This window comes from Chenopodium quinoa, unplaced genomic scaffold, assembly GCF_001683475.1.
Source record: "Chenopodium quinoa cultivar QQ74 unplaced genomic scaffold, ASM168347v1, whole genome shotgun sequence".
NCBI classification, from domain to species: Eukaryota; Viridiplantae; Streptophyta; class Magnoliopsida; order Caryophyllales; family Amaranthaceae; genus Chenopodium; species Chenopodium quinoa.
Genome location: NW_018744583.1, coordinates 699,873 through 726,982, shown reverse-complemented (window position 1 = coordinate 726,982; position 27,110 = coordinate 699,873).

Sequence of the window (27,110 nt, the reverse complement as noted above, 5' to 3'; positions counted from 1 at the left end):
TATATATATATATATATATATATATATATATATATATATATATATATATATATATATATATATCGAGTTATAATGAGAACCTCTTGTATAATAGGAATTAATTAGGGTCGTTGGATCTAACTTAGATGCGCGCTTGATGAGCGGCCCAGATTAATTCACAATCAAGCGCACTTTCGGTCATTTTTCTCTCCTCAAGCGCAGCGATTACCCTACTTCTACTCCATTGAAGCGGATTTCGAGCTTTCTCTACTCCATTGAAGCAGCTTCTGAGGTTAGATGTTTGTTTTCCTCTTTTTTGAATCACGAATTTCAATTTCACTATCTATGGTTTATCGTTAATTATTTTGTCAATTTAGGATTCTTTATAGTGAAATTCGAGCTTTTGAGGTTATGAATGATTGTACGATTAATTTTGTTGCTAGAATTTCTAAACACCTAGATCTGAAAGTACTGTCATTCAAATTTATATGAATTTTTGTGAGTTTGTAAACAAGTCTATGTGAACTGAGTGAATTCGTACTATAAGTTTTTAACAATTGAATCTATATGATTTTTTTGAATGTTTTTAGCTTATGATTTGGAGCTCGATTCTAAACACTAGTGAGATTTTCATGCTGAATTTGTCTATTTTTTTTTACTTTACATTGAATTAATTTTTATTATTCAATTATTGTTGTTGATTTCTTAATGCACAGTAAGTGTTTGACAAAATGCCTCAATGAATCTTATTATTTAATCAATTGCAAATGTAGATAGAAACAAAGTAGAAGTAAATCAATTATATTTTATAGTAAATTGAAAAACTGACATTGTGATATATAATATATGAGCTATCAAAATCAAAGGGAATGTAGATTTTGGAATTAATCTATTGCAAATCGAAGTGAGATGGAATGAGCGTTGAATGTGCTAGATTTTTTTTGCCAAGATAATGGTAGAAGTTTAATCGATTTATAATAACATTATGGTAGACGTTGTTGCTGTTGTCTTAGTTTTGAGGAGGCCAAGAAGTAGGAAGATAGCTGCTTGTGGACTACTTTGTGTTGTTGTTGTGGTGTGGATAAGCTGGCAGCAAGATTGATGAGAGGAGAGTGGATTTTTGTGTAGGTTGAATTTTTATTCTAGAATCTGTAAAATTATAAGTGGAATTGAATATAATTCCACTAAAAGTAAACTAAATATTTTTTGTAGTAGATTAAATTGCTCAAAAAGTAGATAATCAATGAGTTTATGGTTGAGAATTTTTACCCCTTGTAATAAGCAGATAGAAATATGATACGAGTAAATCAAAAGGGGGGTGCTGGTATGCCCCTTCTTATAGCCTGGTCACCACCTAATAAGGGGTGGGGAAAGCTGAATGTTGATGCTGGTGTTGTAGGGGAGTTAGGGACTGGTCTGGGGGCAGTGTTGCGTGACTGTAATGGCTCGGTTCAGGGCTGTTCAGTGGTGAAGGGCATCGAGTGATGGGAGACAAATTTAGCTGAAGCTATGGCTATCATATGGGGTTTGAAATTTGCATATGACTTGGGCTGGAGAAGTATTATTGTGGAAGGAGATTGCCTTGCTGTCATTCAAGCTTTGAGAAACAAGTCAGTAGGATCAAGCTCATTGCATTTAGTTTTAGAGGATATTTTAGAGATGTCTTCAATGTTTGTTTGCGTTAAATGGTCTTTTGTTAAGCGCGGTGGGAATAGAGTGGCACACGAATTGGCTCACTTCCAACTTTGGGAGATCAGTCAAAGAGTGTGGAATAATGTAATCCCACCCCGTATTATTGATGTAGCTTGCTCTGATTTAACTATTTAGTCCCCTTTGTGGGTTCCTTCAAAAAAATAAAATAAAAAACTATAAGTATATTTCACCTACTTGTATAGTTTTGCTCCAACTAGTAGTGCTTCGTAACTATAAATCATCTTCACAATTTTTTCATCAACTAGTTGTGCTCATTATTGTGCTAATGAGAGTCGTATCTATGAAATTGCTATTAGTTGGAAGTCTTATTTTGCTATTATCTATAATATGTTGCTATAGTTTTGCTCTACTGTATCTACTGCAGTTCTACTCAATCTAGTGAGTTTGATTTTTACTTAGTGCTATGATTGTCGCCTATGTTGTTTTGTCATGGTGTGGTGTTTGGGAAAATATCCTTCCTAAAGAGTGATCCCATCAACTACTAAAATGCTCTTATGTCTGCATTTGTCCCTGGATATGTATATATGTGCTGCTTTATTTATTTGTCTTTATCAATCAAGTTTTAATTACCTTATTGTTGGCTTAATAAAGAATGATAAATTGCTAATATTATTAGCTTAAAGGGAGGCACTATGGGGTGTTTTGTAGTTGTTCTAAAATGGCAAATGCATGGCTACGCTCTAGAAAGACTTGGTTTTCATTTTTTGTGTTTTGTGTTGCATCAGATTTAAAGGAAGGTGTCAGCTTGATGAAAATAAATACTAAGCTAATAAAAATACTCTAAAGTAAATTAAATCTAATCTAAAGCAAATAAAAAAGATTTTAAAGTAAACCTATTAGCTCAAGTGGTAGAGCACTATGCGGATGCATAGAGGTGTAGGTTCGATTCCTACATAGGTTATCTCTAAAAGTAAATATTAGACACTCTAAAGTAATTCAAAACATCTCAAAAGTAAATCAAATTAGCTCTAAGGTGTACAAACAAAAGAGGTTGTTTTTTATTATCTTTGTAACATGAGGTTAACTCGATCCTATAGTGGACACACCTGCTCTCATTCCTATCACTCAGTTTGATGGATCAATGATGAAGGAAAAACTACACTAAAGTAAAAAAAATAAAATCTCAAAAGTAAATAGAAAATCTGAAAAAGTAAACTAATATATCTCTCAAGTAAATTAAAATAACTATGAAAAGAAATCAAAAGTAGAGTAACATATGTCAAAAGTAAATCATAATTAATCTAAAGTAAATACAAAATGCTAAAAAGTAAACTAAAATATCAAAAAAGTAAATAAATAATATCAACATTAAAGTAAATAATATTTATTCAAAAGTAAATTTGAAAAACTCAAAATTAAATATAAAAAAATAATATATATAATCTAATGGTTCGAAGCGTAAGAAGAACCTACGTGGGATTCGAACCCACATCTATTGTGCACTAGCACAATGCTCTACCTATTGAGCTTGTAGGCTAGTAAAAAATATTATTGAACATTCAAAGTAAAGAAAAAAGAAAAAAAAAAAGAAATCAAAAGTAAATTAATAAATCTCAAAAGTAAATAAAAATTTATATAAAGTATATGTTGCCTTTATTGTTTGTCATAATTAAGTCACACCCAATAAATCGATCGCGCACTATATTTGGCACGAGTCAGTAACACATGGAATTTTCAAGATAACAAATTGCAACCATAACCAATTAACTCTTCAAGATAACCAACATTGGAAGCATGGCATTCAAGCTCAACCTTCGCATACCCCAACTAACCTGCTAGCAACACACCTAGCCTCGCAGCAGCAATTTCAACCTGCTCCACGCTCCACCTTGCTCTCAAGTGCTTTACAGTAGTAGCAACAATACACCCAACCCCACCTGGTTTCTAGTAGCCAAGTGGGCATCAAAATTGATTTTTATAGCCCAGGCAACAGGGAGACGACAAGCCCCAGAGGTAGCAGCACTTGTAACCTCAACAGGCCTAAAAACTCTAGCAACATACTCGGATAAATCATGGAGTGACTTTGTGAAGTTATAAGAAATAAGTAGTATAGAGCTCATTGTAAGGGTTTTCAAATTAAAAGTAAACAATACAATACCAAAAGTAAATTAAGAAAAAAATCAAAAAAATTCAATTGCATTTATATAGTGAAGTCATTGAAAGTGATAAATGAGCATAGAACGAGTCATTTCCTTTTATATCGCTCTAAAAATGAGTAGTAACCAACCAAAAGACACGTATATGAGTTGAGGTTAAAGTAAAGGTTTTCAAATTAAAAGTAAGTAAATCAGTGTAAAAAGTAAATTAAATTACTTTTATGGTATAAAACTAATTAAACAAATATAGATATAGTTTCAACTAATAAATTAACCTACGTGGGATTCGAACCCACATCCTTTGTGCATTTGCACAATACTCTACTAATTGAGCTAGTAGGCTAGCATATATTAATATAAACATTCGAAATAAATAAAAAGTAAATTAAAGTAAAAAAAAAATGCACACTTTTGTTGTAAAGCAAAGTAACATAAAGAATTGAGCTACATTTGTAGTAAAGGAAAATTATTAAAAAGTAAACCAAACTCTTAAAAGTAAACAAATTAATCTATAAAAGTATGTATATAAGGCTATAAGCTAGTGTAAGGATTCATATAGCACTCAATTAAGCCTTATATCCTTACACTCATTTACTTTTACAACCTTACATGAAAGACTTTGCAAAATGAAATGCTAAATATACATTCCCAGACTTTTAACATGGAAATCCCAGACTTCTCTTTGCAAAACATGACAGCCTTATAAGCCAATCCCAGACTTTTCTTTGCAAAACAATCCATCAATAAACATTCCACTCATTTTCAAGAAAAAGAGATATGCGATCACGCAAATTTAACCAAATAGTGTGATATAATTAATTGCAAAGATCGAAAATATACGAAGTATAAGATACCGAAACAGGGAATAATTTGTGAGAGGCCAAATGGTACTGACAGAGGTCAATTTCGACCATTTTCTAAAACCGAATATTGATCAGAGATATATATCATCCACACTATGCAACCAACTGAGAGTATGACAACAACTTGATATACCCTCTATACAAAACTTGCTAGTACATTAGAGTACTAAGAATATGAGAGCACCTTCTTTGTACCCTCTATACAAAACTTGCTAGTACATTAGAGTACTAAGAATATGAGAGCACCTTCTTTGTACCCTCTACACTAGTTGCACATGTAAATCAAACCCATCCAAATGCACCCACCAATACAGTGAGTAGTCTACTTATCGACCCTCATACACAACTCCAAATTCACTCCACTCTAGACAACTTTAAGCACCTACAAAATATGCTACCAATACACAATTATACACATACAAAATACAGTACCAACAAATCAAACCACAAAATCAAGAGAGACATAAGATTAAAGTCAAGAATATAAAGTTAAAAGTAAATAGATGTGCCATAACACTCTAAATCGAGAAAACAAAAACAATATAAAAAATCATATTGATTTCTATAATATCAATCTAAAATCTAGTAAAACAAAATATACAATAAAAGTGAAGTTAAATTTTCTACCTAGGACCAAAAATTCCGAGAAATCTTAACAAAAACCGTAACAAAATCTCAGAAAAATTGTAACAAAATTGCTCAAACTAAAACAACCAAAATCCTAATTTCAGACTCAAATTTATAAAACCGCAATTTCAGTAATTGAAATCACAAATATACAAACAAATCACAAGAATACACAACCAAATCACAAATTTACAATCAAAATCAAATATGGACATCAATTTGTGACAAAACTCAACAAAAATCGCAACAAAATCACAATCAAAATAAGCAAAAATGCACAATTATCTATTAGAAAATTATAATAAAAAACCCTAAATCGCGAAAATCGTAATGAAATAAACAATGAAATCAAAATAAACAACGAAAATAAAATAAAATCAGAAACACAAGAAAATTACCTCAATGAATGACAAAAATCGAAGAATACGAGGTAATTGAAGATCAAAATCGAAGAATTTGACAAATCAATGAACGCAAGAGAAAAGTGCAGATTGCGAAAAATCGCCTTTGAGAGAATTTGAAGGTAGAGAGAGAAAATGAAGCGGCGCCTGGAAAAAACTAGGGAGGTCGATTTGACAACGAACTTTAGTGCGCGGTTTTAGGGTGATTTAGTGGTCACTTATTGCCATATTCTAGCTATTTTGCTCACTTATCGCTCTGTTTTCGCACTTTCTTCATATTTGTCATGCTTCGCGGGTTTTGTTAGTGTTTTGATGCACTTTCAGGTAATGCTTGGACCCTCACGAGAAACCCTGATGGTTGGGTAAGAAGCCATGGCCTTGAGGTATCTTTGGCTAGGCTTGAATTTCATTTGAAGACCTCCTGGGGCTCTGCACGGCCGTGCAAGGAAGTTTGAAGATCGGCAAAACCTTTTGTGAAGTCTGCACGGACGTGCAGAAATTGGCACACCCGTGCTGGAAGCTGCACGACCATGCATGATGGAGGGACGCCCGTGAAAGCTAGCTGCTGAGCATGTCGAAGTTTGTGCCTCAGCTGCACGTCCGTGCCACACAGTGGCACGTCCGTGCCACACAGTGGCACGTCCGTGCCAAGCCCCTGCTCCAGTTTCCAGCTCTTCTGACCATGCTGCATGGCCATGCAAGTGTTTGGCACGTCCGTGTCGAACTGTTTCGGAGCAGTTCTTGTTCTCTCCGCCACTTTTGTTTTGGACTAATATAAATAGATTGATTTCCTCATTTATGAGGAGGGAGGTAGAGAGAGAAAGGCTTAGTAATAGTGCTTTAGGGTTTAAACATTTTTCTTAGATTTTGTTTAGTTCTTAATCAGATTTAAACACTTTGTAATTGATTTGAAGATTATTCCAAGTTTGAAAAGCATTGCAATCAAGATTTTTGAAGTTTCTCATTTAGCAACATTTCTTACTCTCTTTACTCTTAATCTCTTGTTTGTTATATTTTGCATGGTTATTTGAATCTCTTAGTCCCTATATATGATTAGTTGAGTGTTTAACACTATTTTTGGTGTATTTCTCTTTGATGATTGTTGAGCAAGATAGAACCCTAGATTTTGATTTTGTGCTTTTCACTATGATGTGTGAGTAGTTCCTTAACTACGGGTTGGGTGAAGCCTAACCTAATGGTGATTAGGTGAGTTTGGGAGTGATTTTGATAATGGATTGTGATTAAAATGGATTATATGGGATTACTTGTTAATTCTTCATGATAAGAGTAATTAACCTAGATTATTGAACTTGATGGCACGAAATGTTTGGTTCGACATGGAAATGTGAGTTGAATGTTTCATTACCTATTACAATATGATTATGTATCTTTTGTTGCTAAGTTAATGAGGGATCTAAGCTTAGTGATTTGAGTTGGTTTCATATCGTTTGAAGTTAGTCTTGCATGTGGTCTTTGTTATTCCATTATCCTTGTTTCTCCCTATTTGCCTAATTGCTATTGGTTGAGTGAATCCCATTCCCCTAGTGTTTTAATCCCTTGAATTCAATCCTTAGTTGTAGTTTGTTAGTTAGTCACCACTTACACCTTGATTTTGATTTAGCTTGAGCGTTAAGATTATTTAGCGATTGATTCTCGTTCTCCGTGGACCGAACCCTTGATTGCCATTAAACTTGTTTGAGTGAGGTGTTTTTTATAAATGTGTTTGACTTAGCCTAGATTGTGCAGCCAATTTAGGGCTTGTCAAAAATGGCGCCGTTGCCGGGGAACAGTGTTGTTGATTGCTATTTGATTGCTTGAGTCTAATTCATTAAAAAAAAAAGCACAAAAAGAGTTGTTTTCTTTTTGGCTACACTTGTAGCCTTGCTACTAATTGTGTTTGTTGAGTGTGTATGCGTAGGACTCAACATTGTGAGTTGGTGCATTACGATCCCGAGATTGAGCAAACTCTTAGGAGAAGAAGGAGATCCCGTTCTCGGTCCTCCACTTCCCCAAGAAGAGAGTTCGACCCGGAACCTCAAAAAAACCCAATGGGTGATCCACAACCACCACCTCAAAGACCTTTGAAGGAGTTGGGAACTCCGGGAGCTTATAGAGCTTCAAGTGGGATTGCTTCCCCAAACACCCCGGCCAACAATTTGAGATTCGGCCAGCAATGATCAACTTAATTGAGAGGAGGCAATTTAGTGGAGCAAAACACAAGAGCCCTCTTGCACATTTGAACGAGTTTGAGAAATATTGCAACACGATCAAGGTGAATGGGGTCACTCAAGAGTTTGTGAGACTAAAGCTATTTCCTTTCTCCTTAATAGGAAGGGCTCTTGAATGGCTTGAAAAGGATGTGAGACCCAATTCCTTGAGAACTTGGGATGAGGTCACCACGACTTTCTTAGGGAGATTTTACTCTCAAAAGAAAACCGCCGAAGCAAGGGCGTTAATCCAAGGGTTTCGGCAAAGGGCTAGTGAGACTATCTATGAAGCTTGGGAGAGGTACAAAGAGTACCAAAGAGAGTTCCCTCACCATGGGATCCCGACATACCAAGTTTTACAAATCTTCTATGGAGGCTTGAGTCCTCAAGTCAAAACAAGCTTGGATGCGGGAGCCGGTAGGCCAATCATGAATAAAATCGAAGAGCAAGTGATTGAGATCATTGAAGATGTGGTAAGACACCACATGGATTGGCAAGAAGGAGAGAGGGAGTCCTCGAGCAAAGGAGGGAGTTCGGTTTACTCTGTTGATCACCTCAACGCCATCAATAATTTAACATCTCAAATCGCCAACCTTGGCAAGGAGATGACATCAATCAAGGCGAAGCTTGAGTCCTCCTCTTCACACCAAGATCGTCCCTCCCAATCTAAGGGGAGAGGTATGAGTTCCAATCCTTCTACTTCTACATCTAATAACATGCCAAATGGGTGTTTATTTTGTGAAAATTGTGGATCATATGATCATGACACCTCCTCTTGCACTTATGATTCTCAACCCCAACCCCAATATGAGGATGGTAATGAACTTGAAAATGAACATGTCAATGCTTTGTCTTACTATAATAGACTTAGGAATGACAATCAAAGGTATTTACCACCTAATCAAAGAGGGAAAGGGGGAAATTCTTTCAATCAAAGAGGAAATGATTATGATTACCACAACCAAAACCAATGGGGTGGTAGGAACTAAAGGGACGAAAATCCCCAAGGTAACTACAACCAACAAGGTGGTTATGGTAACCATAACCATAATAATCAATGGAATTATGGGAATAAAGGCCAATACCACCAAGGGGGGAGCTCTAATAACAGGAAAAATTGGAATAATAATGGTAATAGAGGCTTTAACAACCAAAATGCTAATTCCAATGTGAGAGGTCCTAGAGCACAACAAGACAACTATTACACTCAAGCACCTCCACAAAAGTCTAGCCTAGAAGAGATGATGGAAAGCCAAGCTAAAATGTTTAATACCTTCATGGCCACTAGTGACAAGAAGTTCAATGAGGTTATGACTCATAAAAAAATGCTAGAAACCCAAATCTCCCAATTAGCCAATGCCATTAAAGAAGGAACTATCACTTCTAAACTTCTACCCCAAGGGCTTGACCCCAAGATGTCGGTGAATGCCATTTCTACTAGGAGTGGGAAGTTGTTGAAGGAGAATGAGCCAAAGAAAACCAATGAGAGAGTGACCATGAATGAGCCCTTCCTTGAGAGTGAGTTTAAGCAAGAATATGAGAGAAGTTGTGAAAACGAAAAAAACGATGAAGTTGAGAAAGAAGTTGGAGTTGAAAATGAGAGAAAGATTGAAAAAGATAAGAGAGTTCAAAAAGAGAAAGAGAAGGAACCAACACAATTGCAAAAACTTCCATATCCTCATAAGTTTGTGATACACATGCTAGATGTGCAATTTGGTAAGTTCCTAGAGACCTTGAAACAAGTCCTCCTCTCAATACCCTTTACCGATGCCATAAAAAAAATGCCCAATTATGCTAGGTTTCTAAAGGATATTGTGAGTGGAAGGAGAAGTTGTGATGTTTTTGAAACGGTGAACCTCACCAAAAGTTGTAGTGCAATCATAATGAACAAGATGCCTCCAAAGTTAGGAGATCCGGGTAACTTTTCCATTCCTTGTGCCATAAATCGAATGCAAATTGATAATGCTTTATGTGACTTAGGAGCCAGTGTTAGCCTTATGCCATATAAGGTTTACCAAAGACTTGATATAGGGGAGCTTTTTCCTACCAACATTACCCTCCAATTAGCGGATAGATCAATCAAATTCCCTAAGGGCAAGGTAGAGGATGTTCCTCTAAGGGTTGGAAAGTTTGTTATACCGGTTGATTTTGTTGTGCTTGACATGGATGAGGATGTGCATATTCCTATCATTCTAGGGAGACCTTTTCTAGCTACTTCCGGTACTTTGATTAATGTGAAAAGTGCTAAAATTACACTCAAATTAGGTGAAGAGGTTCTTGAGTTTGATTTGAATGCAAGGATGAAATATCCTAGTTCTACTTTAGAGAAATGCATGAAAATTGACACCATTGATTGTATTGTTAATTCTATGCAAGAGCACTTGCTCTCTACTAACAATGCCCTTGAGAATGTCTTGTTAAACAAGGAAAAGATAGGTGATCAAAGCAAAGAAATGGCGTTGTATGAAGAGTTTCTTGATAAGAATGTTGAAGGAAATGTTGAGCAAGCTTGCATGGGAATCACACCAAAACATGCTATGGATATTGCCACTACAAGGGAAGGTAAGGGTGTGCCTATGGTAGAGCTAAAACCTCTACCATCACACCTTAGGTATGAACTTCTTGGACCCAATTCCACATTTCCCGTTATTGTGAATGCATCTTTGAATGAACACCAAACTCGAATGTTATGTGGTGGGTTAAGAAACCACCAAAATGCCTTGGGCTATACCCTTGATAATCTCAAGGGTATTAGTCCCGCTATTTGCATGCATCACTTAACATTGGAGGAGGGTGCAAAGCCATCCATAGAGAGGCAAAGAAAACTCAACCCTCAAATGGGGGAGGTGGTGAAGAAGGAAATCACCAAGCTCCTAGATGCCGGCATCATCTTCCTCATTTTGAGCTCAAGGTGGGTTTCCCCCGTGCATGTTGTTCCTAAGAAAGGGGGTATGACCATAGTTGAGAATGAGGAAGGTGATCTCATCTTAACTAGGACGGTGACCGGTTGGCGGATGTGTATAGACTATTGACGTCTAAATGCATCTACCAAAAAGGATCATTTCCCCCTCCCCTTTATAGATCAAATGCTTGAAAGACTAACTAGGAACAAGTATTATTGCTTTCTCGTCGGTTATTCGGGTTTCTTCCAAATTCCCATAAACCCAGATGACCAAGAGAAAATAACCTTTACTTGTCCTTATGGAACTTTTGCTTACAGGAGAATGCCATTTGGTCTATGCAATGCACCCGGGACTTTTCAAAGATGCATGATGAGCATATTTGGTGACATGCTTAAAGAGGAAATGGAGGTATTCATGGATGAATTTTCAGTTAGTGGCCTTTCATTTGAGGATTGCTTGACAAATTTGGGCAAGTGCTTGGCAAGATGCGAAAAAGTCAATTTGGTCTTGAATTGGGAGAAGTGCCACTTTATGGTTGAGGAAGGAATTGTCCTTGGGCATAAGATCTCCAACAGAGGAATTGGGGTTGACAAAGCCAAGGTTGAAGTAATCGAGAAGCTACCACCCCCTATCAATGTGAAGGGAGTAAGATCATTTCTTGGGCATGCGAGGTTTTATAGAAGGTTTATCAAAGACTTCTCACTAATTTATAGGCCCCTTAATGCTCTTCTTCAAAAGGAGGCTGATTTTGTGTTTAATGAAGAGTGCCTCAATGCTTTCAACAAGTTAAAGCAAGCTTTGATTTCTACTCCTATTGTGCAAGGGCCAAGATGGGATTTGCCCTTTGAACTTATGTGTGACTCTAGTGATGTGGCCATAGGGGTTGTGCTTGGGCAAAGGATTGACAAGAGACTTCATGTGATCTATTATATGTCAAAAACTTTGAATGAAGCACAACGCAACTATACAACAACAGAGAAGGAATTTCTAGCTGTAGTCTATGCTTTTGAGAAGTTTTGGAACTAACTCATTGGTTCCAAAACTATTGTTTACACTGACCATGCGGCTATTAAGTATCTTGTAGCCAAGAAGGAATCCAAACCACGCCTCCTCCGTTGGAAGTTGTCTTTGCAACAATTTAATCTTGAAATTCGGGATAAGAAGGGGCGGAAAATGTTGTAGTGGATCACCTCTCCCGGTTGGAGAACATGCTAGACAATGATGATGGGGTCCCAATTTGTGATGATTTGAAAGATGATGTGCTTTACTTGTTAACTGAGAAAGATCTTCCTTGGTTTGCGGATTTGGTGAACTATTTTCCTTGTGGGGAGTTTCCTCCAAATGGTTCAAGAAACCAAAAGAAGAAGTTAAAAAGGGAAGCAAGGCACTACATATGGGATGATCCGATCCTTTCAAAAGAGGAGTAGATGGTTTACTCCGTAGATGTGTGCCAAATGATGAAGTAAAAAGTGTTTTGAAGATGTGTCACTCCGATCCTTGTGGAGGACACATGGGTGCCAACAAAACAGCCTTGAAAGTGCTACAAAGCGGGTTGTGGTGGCCTCATATCTTCAAAGATTCATGGGGTTTTGTGAAAATGTGTGACTGTTGCCAAAGAGCCGGTAATATTTCGAAGAGAAATGAAATGCCTCAACAACCAATTCTTGAGCTTGAGGTGTTTGATGTGTGGGGCATCGATTTCATGGGACCTTTTCCCTAATCTCATGGGAACCATTATATACTTGTGGCGGTCGATAATGTTTCGAGGTGGGTGGAAGCAATCGCCTCTCCAACAAATGACCACAAAGTTGTGATGAAATTGTTCAAAAAAGTCATATTTAGATTTGGGGTCCCAAGAGCGGTTGTAAGTGACAATGGTTCTCATTTTGTCCACAATGCGTTTCAAAAGATATTGAGAAGGAATGGGGTCCATCAACGCTTCGATACGACTTATCACCCAAAAACAAGTGGGCAAGCGGAGGTTTTCAATCGCCAAATCAAGGTGATTCTTGAGAAAACAGTGGCTAGAAATGGGAAAGATTGGTCGGACAAGCTAGATGATGCCCTTTGGGCCTATAGAACCGCTTTCAAAACCCCCATCGGTACTACCCCTTATCGGCTTGTATATGGTAAGTCTTGTCACCTTCCAGTTGAACTTGAACACCGTGCTCAATGGGCTATCAAAAAGATCAACTTTGATTTGGCAAGTGTGGGTGAACAAAGGTGGCTAGATTTGCATGAGTTAGAGGAACTAAGGATGGATGCATATGATTGAGCAAGCTTGTACAAAACCCGGTCAAAGGAGTGGCATGACCGGCAAATTGAAAAGAAGACCTTCAATGTTGGTGATAAGGTGTTGCTTTACAATTCAATAATCAAATTATTTCTCGGTTAACTCATGTCTAGATGGAGTGGACCTTTCACCATAAAAGAGGTCTATCCCCATGGAGCCGTTGAACTCAATGATTTGAATGGAACGAGGTCATTCAAGGTTAATGGGCATCGCCTCAAGCTCTACTATGAGGGTGCTCATGTTGGTTTAATTGAAGTGTTGCAATGTAATCACACCTTTTGAGTGTGAAGTACGTCAAGCTAGTGACGTTAAAAAAGCGCTTCCGGGAGGCAACCCGAGTATTTGTTTTGATTGAAAAAAAGAGAGAGAAAGGATGAAAAAAACAAGGGAGGAGGGGGGAGAAAGAGTTAATAACAATAAAGAAAAAAAAGGGGGTTAAAAAAAAGGGGATAGGAAAAATGGAAAACTTCTGTGAAGGCTGCACGGGCGTGCAAAATTTGGCACGGCCGTGCAAATTCGTGTGAATTGTGTTTGAAGTCTTCTGAGAAGGCTGCACGGGCGTGCAGGATTTGGCACGTCCGTGCTGAAGGATGCACGGCCGTGCAGGATGGTGGCACGACCGTGCAAGGATATAAGAAAGTTGGCGAAGGCATTCTGTGAAGGATGCACGGGCGTGCAACATTAAGCACGCCCGTGCAATATTTTTCTGGGCAGATGGCACGTCCATGCAAGGTCTTGCACGTCCGTGCCATACGGGCAGCTTGCAAATCCTGAAATAAAAAGGGGGCAATCCTTTTATTCACTTTTATCCACTTCTTCTTCTCACTCCTCTTTCACACTCTATCTCTCTCCCCATTCGAATCCCCCTTTGAAGCCTTCAATTCTTCATCAAAACTCTACAAATCTTCAACCTTTCTTCTTCAAATCTCCTTCTATCATCATTCCCATCAATATTCATCAATCTACTTCACCTTTTTCCTCTCAAATTCGAATTTCTAGTCATCTTTTTCAAACCCTAACTTTCAAATTTCAAATTTGGGGGTTTTCAAAGTTTGCATCTTTGGAGGAATTGGTGAAGCAAGAAGGTCTAGCAAGCGCAAAGGAGCGTTGTTGGAGTTCATTTTCGGGTTTTTCACTCACATTAAGCATTGGTATACTCACTTCAATCTCTTTACTCGCTTGATTTTTGATATTCATATATATTTGCTAACCTTGTTTCAAATTATTGGATTATAGGTGTTTGTGATAGAAATTGATTGTTGTCTAGGGTTTTTGTCATTTGCTTGGTGTTTGTGTTGATTATTGTTGGAATTTGTTTTCTTTTGGCCTTAGTTTTTCACCCATTTCATCATGTCTCGTCGAAAGAATGCCTCTAACGCTAACAAAAGAACCCATACCCAACCTACCCCTTCCGTTGCTCCACCACGGGTGGATACCCTAGGGATTGAATTTAGTAATCTGGACTTTATGACCAATTTTCTTAGGGTAAGCAAGCGGAGAATGAGGCCCACAAGATTTTATGACCCTTCGGTAGGGAATGCTCTAGGGGTTGAAGGGGATATGAGGCAACTATTTCATATGCTAGGATGGAGAGTTGGTTAGACTTACATGCAAGCACATATAGAAGACTTACACTTGAGTTTTTATCCTCTTTATATGTGCACCGTGACACCAACCACTCCCCGCGCTATATGACTTTTCATTTGATGAACCAACCCCATAAAATGACTATATAGCAAGTGAACACGTCTTTTGGGTGGCGATCGGGTGGCAAGTTTGAGCCTAAGGATAAGACATCCAAAAACTTCTTTCCCGGTGCCTTTTGGCAAAAGATCACGGGTAAAACCAATAGGAATAATAGGTCGGATAAGGCCACTTCAACTGTAAACCCAGCTTTCCGCCTTGCTCAAAGGCTCATAGCCCTTACCATCTTCGCTAGGGGGATAGTTCCGGAGTCGTCTCTACTAGGGAGCTTCTTTTCCTATGGCACCTTAGTGAGGGAGATGGGAGGCTTGACTTAGGGGCTTGGTTGGTTGGCCACCTAGAGGATGTTGCCAAGGGGGGTGGGGCAATCAATTGGGGGTATGATTACCATTATTGCTGTTTTCTTTGACCTTGACTTTTCAGGTGAAGAGATCTTACCGGGGCCAACCCGACTTGACATGAGGGCCCTCAAAGCCATGCATTGGTTGGAGGAGACCTAGAAGGAGGATCGTTTCTTGTGGCTCATGGGAGGCAAGTTGTATGCATATCTCCCAAATCCCGAGAAGACAATCGTCTACGAGCCCGAAAATTAGCTCTTTGCTCCTGATTTCGAAGGTAACAGCGATGATGGTGATGATGATGATGATGATGATGATGATGATGATGATGATGATGGTGATGATGGTGAGGAACAGGGTCGAGGGGAGGAGCAACCCCAACAACAGCAAGGCCTGCGACAAGGCCAGCAACAATTTGGGCAAGGGTTTGATGTTCTAATGCCGGAGGCCGGGAGTAGCTCATTTAATTATGAGCAGTGCTTTGACGAGTTATAGCAAGGTTTTCAAGGCCTCTGCGTGGATTTTGAGGGACTACGGTTGTCCAACGAGAGCGTTAGAAGGTCTAATGAAGACATGACGGTTGCCTTCACTATCATGAGGGATAGCTTCGATCGTCATCATGGTGAGCTCACGGACTTCCATTTCGTTTACCGCCAATTCTACCCGGGATCAAGCTCCCAAGGCGGTGGCCCTATCCATTGAGATATACCCCTCTCTCCCTCTCTCCCTCTCCTTATCCTTTATTAGTCTTTGATGTCTAACATTGAGGACAATGTTTATACTAGCTTGGGGGGGGGGGCGAATTGTTGCTCCATAGTTGTTGTTTCTTGTAAAAAAAAATAATAACAAAATTCAGAAAAATGCAAAAAAAAAAAAAAGAAAAAAAAGAAAAAAAAGGGGCAACAAAATAGAGTGTTAGCCTTTATTTTTCTTTTCCCTTTCTAACCCTTTTCTTTGTTTAGTGTTCGTTTTTGTTTGTTTTCATCTCACTTGTGTAGATTTGAAGATTCATAAAAGCGACATTTGGAGAATCCTCAAATGATATGGTTGCTTGGTTGTGCCTTCAAAAGAATTTGGTAAGATCTTTCTTTTAGTTTTTATTTCTTTGGTGTGCTTAGTCTAGGATAGTTTTAGGGTGGAGTTGAATGGTTCGAGGATGTTTGATTGTATCTAAGGAACCTATGATCGTTGATGTTGATATCACGATCATTGTTTGTCGATTGGGATTTATTTGGATTTATATGCCTCTTTTGTGAACCTTTTGATTTCTTCCTATTTTCCTTTGTTTTGATTTTCCTTAGTTTTGAGCATGATAAGGCAAGATGATGTATTTGGTTTTGGATTTTTGCTCATGTATTTGGACTCAATTCTTACGATGATTGTGCCTTAGAATGCTTGTTGTTTCTTGTGTCAATGATGGATTGCACGGGTTGAGAGTGCTCTTGGTTGAAAAAGACGAGATTAGCTAAGGTAGCTAGGTTAGAACTTTTGAGATCATTTGAAACCTTAGTCCACGGGTTTGTGGTAAGATGGAGTTTCTCCCTATGGTGGATTTGAACCCTTTTGGTTGGTAATTGCCTAACTTTCTTCATCCCTTGTGAGGTTTTAATTATTCCAGCCTTCATCATTCTTGTTGTGTGGCACTTTTGGATCCTAGATTACGCATGTATTGATCTTTGTGTTGACTTTTAGCCCCCAAGACCGTGACTTAACACCTTTAGAGGAGGAAAAGGGCATTTTCTCATCTTCGTTTTACTTCTTTTATTTAGTTACAAATTGATTTTCTATTTTGCATTAACCTACTTGCTAGCCAATTTGAGCCTTATATTTCCCATTCTTGTCTACCCACATTACAACCCTAATGGACAAAGTTTTACTGACCCTCTAGTTAGTGAAGCGTTTGGCTCGTGAGGCTGTTGTTTTAGCGAATTATCTATAAGCAAGAATTGTGTTTTGATGATTTGGAACTAGCAAAAAGTTGAGAGCTGAATTTGAATGTAAAAATGCAATGTAAGAAAGCTTTAAAAAAAGAAAAGAAAATAAAGATTGCTATGTGAATGTCGATTTGTATCTTATTCCAAAAAAAAAAAATTAAAAAAAAAAATGGTAGTGTGACATATTAAAGCTTATTCAATTGAGATTTAGTGCGTTTCTTGAGTTTTGTTTTGAGGGTGACGACTCTTTTGCTTCACTTAAGATATGCCTCCAATAATTTAAATTAAAATTCTCCTACCTTTACCCTTTGCCAACTCATTTCAACCTTTAAAGGACCCTTGGACTTTAAAGGTGTGTGTTCAATAGACCGGGGGGGAGATGAATTTCAACCCTATAGAGAGATCATGCATAATTGAGATGTCGGGATATCTTCGTTATTTCCTCAAAATATTTGAATCTATTTCCGGTTCCTTCGTAGAATCATGAGGAGCTAGCTAAAGGGGTGATTTGATACTACTGGGGAGAACATGGACCATTTTAGATGGGGCTAGGGTGGAGAATGAATCACTAGTTCTGTATGCTTAGTCTAGATTTGTTTCTTTCAACCATGGGCATCCTAGGTCGTGTTTTCCTTCGTTAATTTGAAGAGAGGGCTAGTATTCTTTGGCGTTTATCTATTCTTGTGAGTCCGAATCGAGCATGCTTCCCATTTTTGAGATTTGATGTGATTCTAATGCCTTGCCACGTTATGTAGTCTTCGTAGTGCTTGCCTCATCTCTATTGTCTATGCTTTGCTCGAGGACTAGCAAAAGTCCAGCTTGGGGGGATTTGACAACGTACTTTAGTGCGCGGTTTTAGGGTGATTTAGTGCTCACTTATTGCCATATTCTAGCTATTTTCCTCACTTACCGCTCAGTTTTTGCACTTTCTTCATATTTGTCATGCTTCGCGGGTTTTGCTAATGTTTTGATGCACTTTCAGGTAATGCTTGGACCCTCACGAGACATCCCGATGGTTGGGTAAGAAGCCATGGCCTTGAGGTATCTTTGGCTAGGCTTGAATTTCATTTGAAGACCTCCTAGGGCTCTGCACGGTCGTGCAATGCTTGGCACGACCGTGCAAGGAAGTTTGAAGATTGGCAATACCTTCTGTGAAGTCTGCACGGACGTGCAGAAATTGGCATACCCGTGCTGGAAGCTGCACGGCCATGCATGATGGAGGCACGCCCGTGCAAGCTAGCTGCTGTGCACGTCAAAATTTCTTCCTAAGCTGCACGTCCGTGCCGTATCTGGCACGTCTGTGCGAGGCCCCTGCTCCAGTTTCCAACTCTTCTGACCATGCCGCACAGCCGTGCAAGTGTTTGGCACGTCCGTGCCGAACTGTTTCAGAGCAGTTCTTGTTTTCTTCGCCCCTTTTGTTTTCGACTAATATAAATAGATTGATTGCCTCATTTATGAGAAGGGAGGTAGAGAGAGAAAGGCTTAGTAATAGTGCTTTAGGGTTTAAACATTTTTCTTAGATTTTGTTTAGTTCTTAATCAAATTTAAACACTTTGTAATTGATTTGAAGATTATTCCAAGTTTGAAAAGTATTGCAATCAAGATTTTTGAAGTTTCTCATTTAGTAACATTTCTTCTCTCTCTTTACTCTTAATCTCTTGTTTGTTTTATTTTGCATGGTTATTTGAATATCTTAGTCCCTATATATGATTAGTTGAGTGTTTAGCACTATTTTTGGTGAATTTCTCTTTGATGATTGTTGAGCAAGATAGAACCCTAGATTTTGATTTTGTGCTTTTCACTATGATGTGTGAGTAATTCCTTAACTAGGGGTTGGGTGAAGCCCAACCTAATGGTGATTAGGTGAGTTTGGGAGTGATTTTGATAATGGATTGTGATTAAAATGGATTATATGGGATTTCTTGTTAGTTCTTCATGATAGGAGTAATTAACCTAGATTATTGAACTTGATGGCATGAAATGTTTGGTTCGACATGGAAATGTGAGTTGAATATTTCATTACATATTACAATATGATTATGTATCTTTTGTTGCTAAGTTAATGAGGGATCTAAGATTAGTGATTTGAGTTGTTTTTATATCGTTTGAAGTTGGTCTTGCATGTGGTCTTTGCTATTCCATTATCCTTGTTCCTCCCTATTTGCCTAATTACTATTGGTTGAGTGAATCCCATTCCCCTAGTGTTTTAATCCCTTAAATTCAATCCTTAACTGTAGTTTGTTAGTTAATCACCACTTACACCTTCATTTCGATTTAGCTTGAGCGTTAAGATTATTTAGCGATTGATTCCCGTTCTCCGTGGACCGAACCCTTGCTTGCCATTGTACTTGTTTGAGTGAGGTGTTTTTTATAAATGTGTTTTACTTAGCCTAGATTGTGTAGCCAATTTAGGGCTTGTCAGTCATTCAACTATCGAAATTACAAAAATACCCTTAATGAAATTGAAAAAGGCGGGTAACTCTCCCGAGGGACTCCAAAAACCCCGATACATAGATACATATATATATATATATATATATATATATATATATATATATATATGTATATATATATATATGGGGGGTTGGTTCTCTCAGAACCTCTCTGATGCTGACACGTGTCAGCACGCGATTGGTCCACGTGGACAGGGTATTTATACCCTAAACATTTTCCCCTCACAGGTGTGACGCGGCTTGCCACGTGGCACCTTTGACAGGTGTTATGCTCTGAGTAGGTGACGTTTCGTCTCCTTCTCTCTCTCTCTTTTTTTTTTTAATTTGAATTTGGAAGATGACGGTTCGCCTTCTGGGGCTCTCTATAAGTAGAGACCCCCTCCTGTCATTCTCACACTTTGCAATTTTTGAGAAATTTTTTTGAGAGAAAAAGAGCGCTCTGATACCGGTTGCTAGTTCTTGCACAACTGTCTTCCTTTTCTTCACTCAACCGGTTACTGTCTGACTGCTTTTTCATTCAAAACATATTAAGACCGCCTGAGGGTCCGTTGACATCCTCCTAGCTTTCAATACACCCACAGCCGGTCAACCGTCTGGGGTATTTTTGAAGCAAAACTTCAGAGGAACGCATGTGTTTTTCTACAATTTTCAGTTGCTCTCCAAGTGGGTACATCCGGGCAACCGTCTGGGTATCTAGCAAGCAACAAAGAGAGTTCCGGCTGCTGATCCAGATAGTCAACCTCCCCCAAACTCAAAACTTCTTCGAGATACCACCTCTACCCCTTGCAAATTTTTTGAGTTTTTCCGATTATATAGCTTGTAAAGAATAATGGACTCACCCAACACAAACACGCCACGGCCTAGGACAGTTGTCAGTTGATCACTGGATACGATTGAGTCTAGGACTGGGGATGCCGTTTGGGGGTGTTTGGACCACCCTTACTCTTCTTCGAATCCAACCATCTCTGTTCATGTGCAGGAAAGAATGGCTCGGACGAGACAGACGACTGTAGACCCCGACTACCAATCAGAAGGCTCAGCCAAAGCTCCGGCTGACCTTGTTCATTATGACTATCCGGGTGTACCTGGCACGCCCAGTGATGATATTTTAGAGGAGTTCGAGGATATAGGCGGTGAAGAGACCGTCCAACAATCAGACTCTACAGAGTCTTCCTTGGAACCGAATGCCCCCCAAGGGGATGAGGAGGCGTATAAATGGCCTTCAATCAATAATCCCACAGAGGCGCACATGACCGCCAGGGATGTGGTCACTCTAAACGCTACCTTACCCGGATTTTTACAAAAGCGCCCGGTTGGGGTAGGATGGGAAATTGTGGTGCCGCCTGTTGAGGCAACCCTCGTCTGGGATGACAACCTTGATCATGACGACTACTATTTTGGCTTTTATGAGGCGGCATTCAAAGCCGGCCTCCGGTTCCCCCTCCATAATATAATAAAACCCATTCTAAAAGGCTACGACCTTGGCGTTTGGCAGTTAACACCGAATTCCTGGGTGAATATATTAGGATACATTGCTACCTGCGAGATGCAGGACATAACGCCTAGCTGGGAGGCATTTTCACATATGCACTACCTCAGCCGTGGCCCAGGCGGCTGGAATGCGAGGTATACGTTGACCACGCATCCAGAATACATGATAACGCTTGACAAGCCGTCAAAGTGGAGCAGCTGGAAGAGCAAGTTTTTCTTGGTTTCTTCCCAATCATTGCGTCTAAACCACCGATTGCGTCACTACAACAAGCACCCGGCTCTCCTTGGAAAGAAATGCGCCCTTCCTAAAGTATCGGAAGAGGCTTAGATGTAAATAATGGAGACGGGGCTCTTCAAGAAGACCTCTATGCCTTTGGATGATGGGACTGAAGTCATTGTCCCTAAGAACTGGGTCCCTCATTTGGACTGGCTAAAGGACGAGGCGTTCCTTTCCGCCTGTGGCCTTAGCACAATGTTTAGCAGACATATGTTGACTGATGACCAGCACTTTATGCCGTCTGTATCATGCTTTAATGGATTTTGACTTTGATTTTCTTCTTTGTAGAGAAAGGATTAGAGATGGTGCTTCCAGAGAAGACACCCGCTAAATCGGCTGCTCAGATCCGGAAGGATCAGTTAGAGAAGAAGAGGGCCTAACTGGCGGCCAAGGATGATGGGGTAAGCTTTGGCTGATATTACCGTCTGTATAGTTTGATGTCAATTGTGATATTAACCAGTTTCTTTGTTTCTTTTTCAGACGGGGAGCATGAATGTTCCTCGCTCCCTAACCAAGATGCTAAAAAGACCGGGCGAGGAACCCTCCCAGTCTCCTTCCAAATCCAGGAGGACTCTGGCTGCCCCTCCCTTTTCCGAAAGGTCGTCTGTGCCTGAAAGGCCCACCTCAGAAGGCAAAAGCCTGAAATACCTTAGCCTAAACACAAGGCCGGCTGAGGTTGAGACGAGGGAGCCTGAAACCCCCTCAAGCCAGCAGCTTGCTGTAGCGACCGGTTCCAATGCGACTAGGGGTGGGATGACCTCTTAGCTTGAAAATGAAGGTATGGCTTTTACCTTTGATCCCCCCTGGCCACTTCAGGCAGCCGGCAGAATATAGGTACCGCCTATGCTCAATACTTAACAAAAAAATCTGTTGATGCAGATGCCTCTTCTCGTTGGCCTGACCTCCAACAATATGCTAAGAGGATGGTAAGGACCCTCACCCGGTCCGAAAAGGAGCGGTGTCGGGTGTGCACCAGGTCGACATTGACCGCATCAACTCGCTGCTTGCTGAGGTAATTGGCCGGTTGGGGTGCTTTTGTACAATTTACTCTTTTGCCGGTTGTACCATAATTGAGAGGCTAACCCTTTTCCGGCTGGTTTTTCAGGTGATGTTAAGAGTAGACGGCCTTAAGGTTCCCTTGAGGATGAAGCAAGAGGAGGTAAGAGATGCCAATAGGCGGGCGGCTGACCTTATTGACGTTACTCAATACAACACTTTAATGTATGAAATACAAACTAAAAGCCGGGAGATGAAACAGGAGGAGACAATCAAGGAGCTCACTGCGGCTGCTGACGCGACCAACAAGAAGGCGGCTGACTTTGAGCTGCAAGTTAAGAACCTCCAGGCCGATGTCAAAGCGTCGGGGGATGCCGACAAGGAGAACACCCAACTGATGGCAGACGTCTCCCGGCTGAAGAACGAGCTGGCCTAGACGCAAGCTGACCACAAGCCCAAGTTAGAAGCCGAGCAGGACAGGCTGGTTGCTGAAAATGAGCGAGACTGCGAGGCTCGCGGCCTTGACCCTCATCCACCCGGTCACCGAATGGGAGTTTTTCGAGCTAAGGTACAAGTACGCCACCGAGGTGTACGACGCTCAAACCTTTGGGCTTGAGAAGCCGGCTCCCTTCGAGGATTGAGCTGGCATTGTCGAGGAAGATAAGGAGGAGCAGGTGGAAGAACAAGCGCCCGGTGAGGCTAATGAAGCTTAACCTCAGCTAACCCAAGATGCTCCTCCATCCGGCTAGAGCTAGACGTCTTAGCCTCCCCAGCAATAGTGAATCTTGATTGTTTTTCTTTTTCTATCTTCGACCTCCGAGCTGAGTATTTATTCTTCTTTTCCTCGGACGTAGTTCCGGTTGACAATGATATTTGATTAATAGAATTTGCCGACTAAGTCGGTTTTGCCCATGTTTGCCTTTGATATAATTTGCTTCAATTTTTATAATTTTTCTGGTAAGCTCATACAAATTTTTTTCTTTATTCAATTCGACTCAGCACATGCGGTATGCCGGATGCATTGGCTTTACCTGCCCCTGGACGGTTGTTTGCTTGATATTGCCCAACCCTAAGCAGGCAGCCGTCCGAACAAGCATCCGGATGGATAGACAGACGGTCATTGACCTTATCTAAATAAGTAGAGATATTCTCTAAGTTTGATAAGCAGACGGTGCCAGCTAGGACCAACCTAGAACATTCGTTTACCCGGTGCGAGTTACCCTTTTGGTAGATGTCATCGTTGTTTGATAGGATGCAGGAGACCATTGGCCGGGCGTAGGCATCATAACCAGGTTATGAATTAACTGCTAACGTTGTAGCACCCCCAAATCTCCCTCTACGGAATATGTAGGCTTTTGATGGGACTTTTCATTGGAGCTAGTTTCTCAATGGTCAACCGGTCTTTAATCTCCATGAGGATGGAGGAGCAGTCCTTGTTGAACTCGTACTTGGGGACGTACGACTTCAACTCTTTCTTTTTCTTCTGGGACGGCTGACTAGAATTTTCTGCCACCCAGACTTCTTTTCTTTTAACCGGCTCTCTTTTTTGTTGGACTTTTTAGGGTCCAACGGCTGCTTGATAGCACAAATCTCCGTCGCCTGTATATAGGCTTCGGCTTCCATCAAAGTTTCTTGGAGGGTAGCCATCCTATTTCTGACTAAGTCGAGTTTGAAAGTTGACCCGTCCTTCAGACCCTTGAAGAAGTCTGTGTAGGCTACTTCGTCAGACTGCCCCTGAATCTGAATTCTCATCAAATTGAACCGCCTGACATAGGATCTTAGCCCTTCTCCATCTCCCTGCTGAATAGCCCCCAAATCAAGACTTGTCTTTTTGGCTGGGATGTTCATAGAGAAGTTGGACACGAACAAGTATGCAAGTGTCTTGAAGTTATTGATGCAACCAGCTGGCAGATTGCCAAACCATTGTTGGGCTATGCCTCTCAATGTCGCCCGGAAGCATCAGCACCAGGCAGCGTCATCCAACCCCTGTAAGTACATGAGGTTAGTGTAAGCCATTAGGTGGTCTTCCGGGTTGGTGGTACCGTCATAGGTACCGACTAACACATTCTTAACCTTTGTCGGCTAAGCCGCCTCAGTTATTTCCCAGGAGAACGCCAACGGCTGTTCCCCAAGGTTTAGCAGCCGGAGCTGCTAATCCATAGGCTGGACATTCAGTGCTGCCTGACCCCCGAAGAGGGCTGGCTGCATGTATGGTGATCCATATGGCATGTATGGCTGTTGGGGCACATACGGAGCCGGCTGGATAATCTGAGGGCCAGTATGTACGGATAAGCCGCGTGACTAACTCTCTTGATTTGTTTCCGAATACTTCATTGAAGTATTCTGGAAACTATCTGGGTAAGTCGACGTTGAGGCCGACTCAGACAACTGTTGACTTCGAATCTGCTGGATTAACATCCAAGCATTCGAGTAAGTCCTTTTTTATAAATCTGGCTGAACTTGCCGGATGGCCTTCCTTTTCCCTAATTCAGGGAAACGGAGCTTTAAAAGATCGATTATGGGCCCATCCGCCTCCTTTGGTTTAGGGTGAGGAGTAGGCACACGATCCTTAACGTGCTTCTTCCCTGAGGGAGAAGGCTTCTTGGCCGACTGACCCTTGTTGGTGCCAGTTGACTTGTTTATCAGGTCCTTGATTTCCCCTTTGAAACTCGTCATGAAATTCATGAGTTCGTCTCTAGTAACGGGAGTAGCACCCTCCGCCGCCTTGGGTAACCTAGTCGGCTTGACGGTTGGGTTGCTTGGACTTGTTTTGTTTTCGCCCCGTTCCTTTGTTTCCTTGGAACGAGTGCGCCTTATTCTGAGTGACCCGTTTGGGGCCACATAGGTGTCGACTTCGAAGTCGTCACCACTCTCTTGGTCTATATAGACTTCTACTTCGGCCAAAGGCCGGTTCTCATCAACAGGCGGTACAGACTGCTGTGAAGCCATCTCAGAAGTACTCTCCCCACAGACGGCGCCAAATGTTTCGGGGTTTTTGGAGTCCTTCGGGAGAGTTACAATTCCAAGAATGTGCGTCGACCGTTTGTACCTGCAAAACCACTAAAAACTCCGATTGGGCGGAATTCCGCCTCCGAAGATCAAGTTAGAACGTATATGGATGTATAAAAATGCATAATGTAAAGGTTTTTCTCTCGGATTCCGAGAGAATTCTGCAATTAATATTGCTCGGGTTTTGTGTGTATAATTTTGAATATGCAATAAATGAGGATTTTCCTCTATTTATAGAATAAGGGGATCAATTCCCCTTTCATGGGTTGGAGTGCCACGTGTCACCATGGGGGTTGGTTCACTCACAACCTCTCTGATGCTGACAAATGTCAGCACGCGATTGGTCCACGTGGACAGGGTATTTTTACCCTAAACAATATATATATATATATATATATATATATATATATATAAAGTAAAATAAATTACAAACTCTTACCCAAATTCTTTAGTTCTAGAGAAAATATGTGATGAAGATTACAATAATATGAACATTTATCTGAAAATTTAATGCTCGTCTATGGATATGCGAATGACAATTTACTAATACGCTAATGTATATCTATCATAATGAAATTAACATTTATCAAAAATTATTTTTCACGGTAAACTAAATTTACATTTCAATAATCCAACAAAATAGATCAAACTGTCTAGAAAATTAGGACAATTTTACACAATTTTCAATATTTTTATATCTAACAATTTTATAATAAAATATCACACCATAAATTAACTTAACACAAAATATAGTATACTATACATAATTAAGCTATAATTATATTCATCCACAATAAAGTTTATAAAAAAAAAAATTAATCCAATAACACTTACCAGCTTTTTTAGATCTTCCTTCTATGATTTGACAATCAATTAGGGAAAAAATTAGGTTAATCTAATCATTATTTAACAAGTATATCAAGTAATGGGAATGAAAAAATAATAGAAAGAAATTAGTACCTCATCAACGGATTTGCGTCAACAATGAAGCTCCGGTAATGAGTGACATAAATAGATGATGATGAAACTTCTATGATGGAAAATATGAAGGCTTTTGGAGAGTAAATAAAAATTATAAAATTTTGACTTTTACCACTTAATGGCTTTTACCACCTCCATAAAAGAAAGTTGTATTTTACCACCAACAAAATTTCCAAAAATTGGATTTTACCACCAACTAACGGATTCCATCCATGAATCCGTTAGTAGGGCCCACCTTTTTGACATTTCCTCTTCATCTCCCCCGATCTTTCATGCCAATCAGTGGGGAACAAAATCAACCCCACCTCGGTTGGTCGGAATTTCGTGTGGGGCTATGGAGGGGTCGGAATTTGGTGGTGGCTAGGGAATGGGTCGGAATTAGGTGGTGGCTAGGGAGGAGGTCAAAATTTGGCGGTGGCTAGGGTTTTAGGATGTTCGGAATTCGGTAGGTGGAAAAGGGGTCGAAATCCGGTGTTAGGGCTAGGGCGAGCTGGGGTTGGAATTCGATGGGAGGGGTCGGAAGGGAAAGGGTTACGGAAGGAATGCCGACGACGGTGGCTGGGTTGGATGGTTTTGATTTTATTAAATTTTTTTTTATTTTTCTTTTTTACACCCAATAAAATGGTGACACGTGTAAATGGTGGCCCCATTAACGGATTTATGGACAGAATCCGTTAGTTGGGGGTGATTGGTGGTACAAGCCAACTTTAATTTTTTTATGTGGAGGTAAAATAAAACTTTTTTTTATGAAGGTGGTAAAAACCAAAAGTGGTTATTTGGAGGTAGTAAAAGTAAAAATTTCTTAAAAATTGAAGATGAAGGTTTTTGGAAAGAGAAAATGGAGA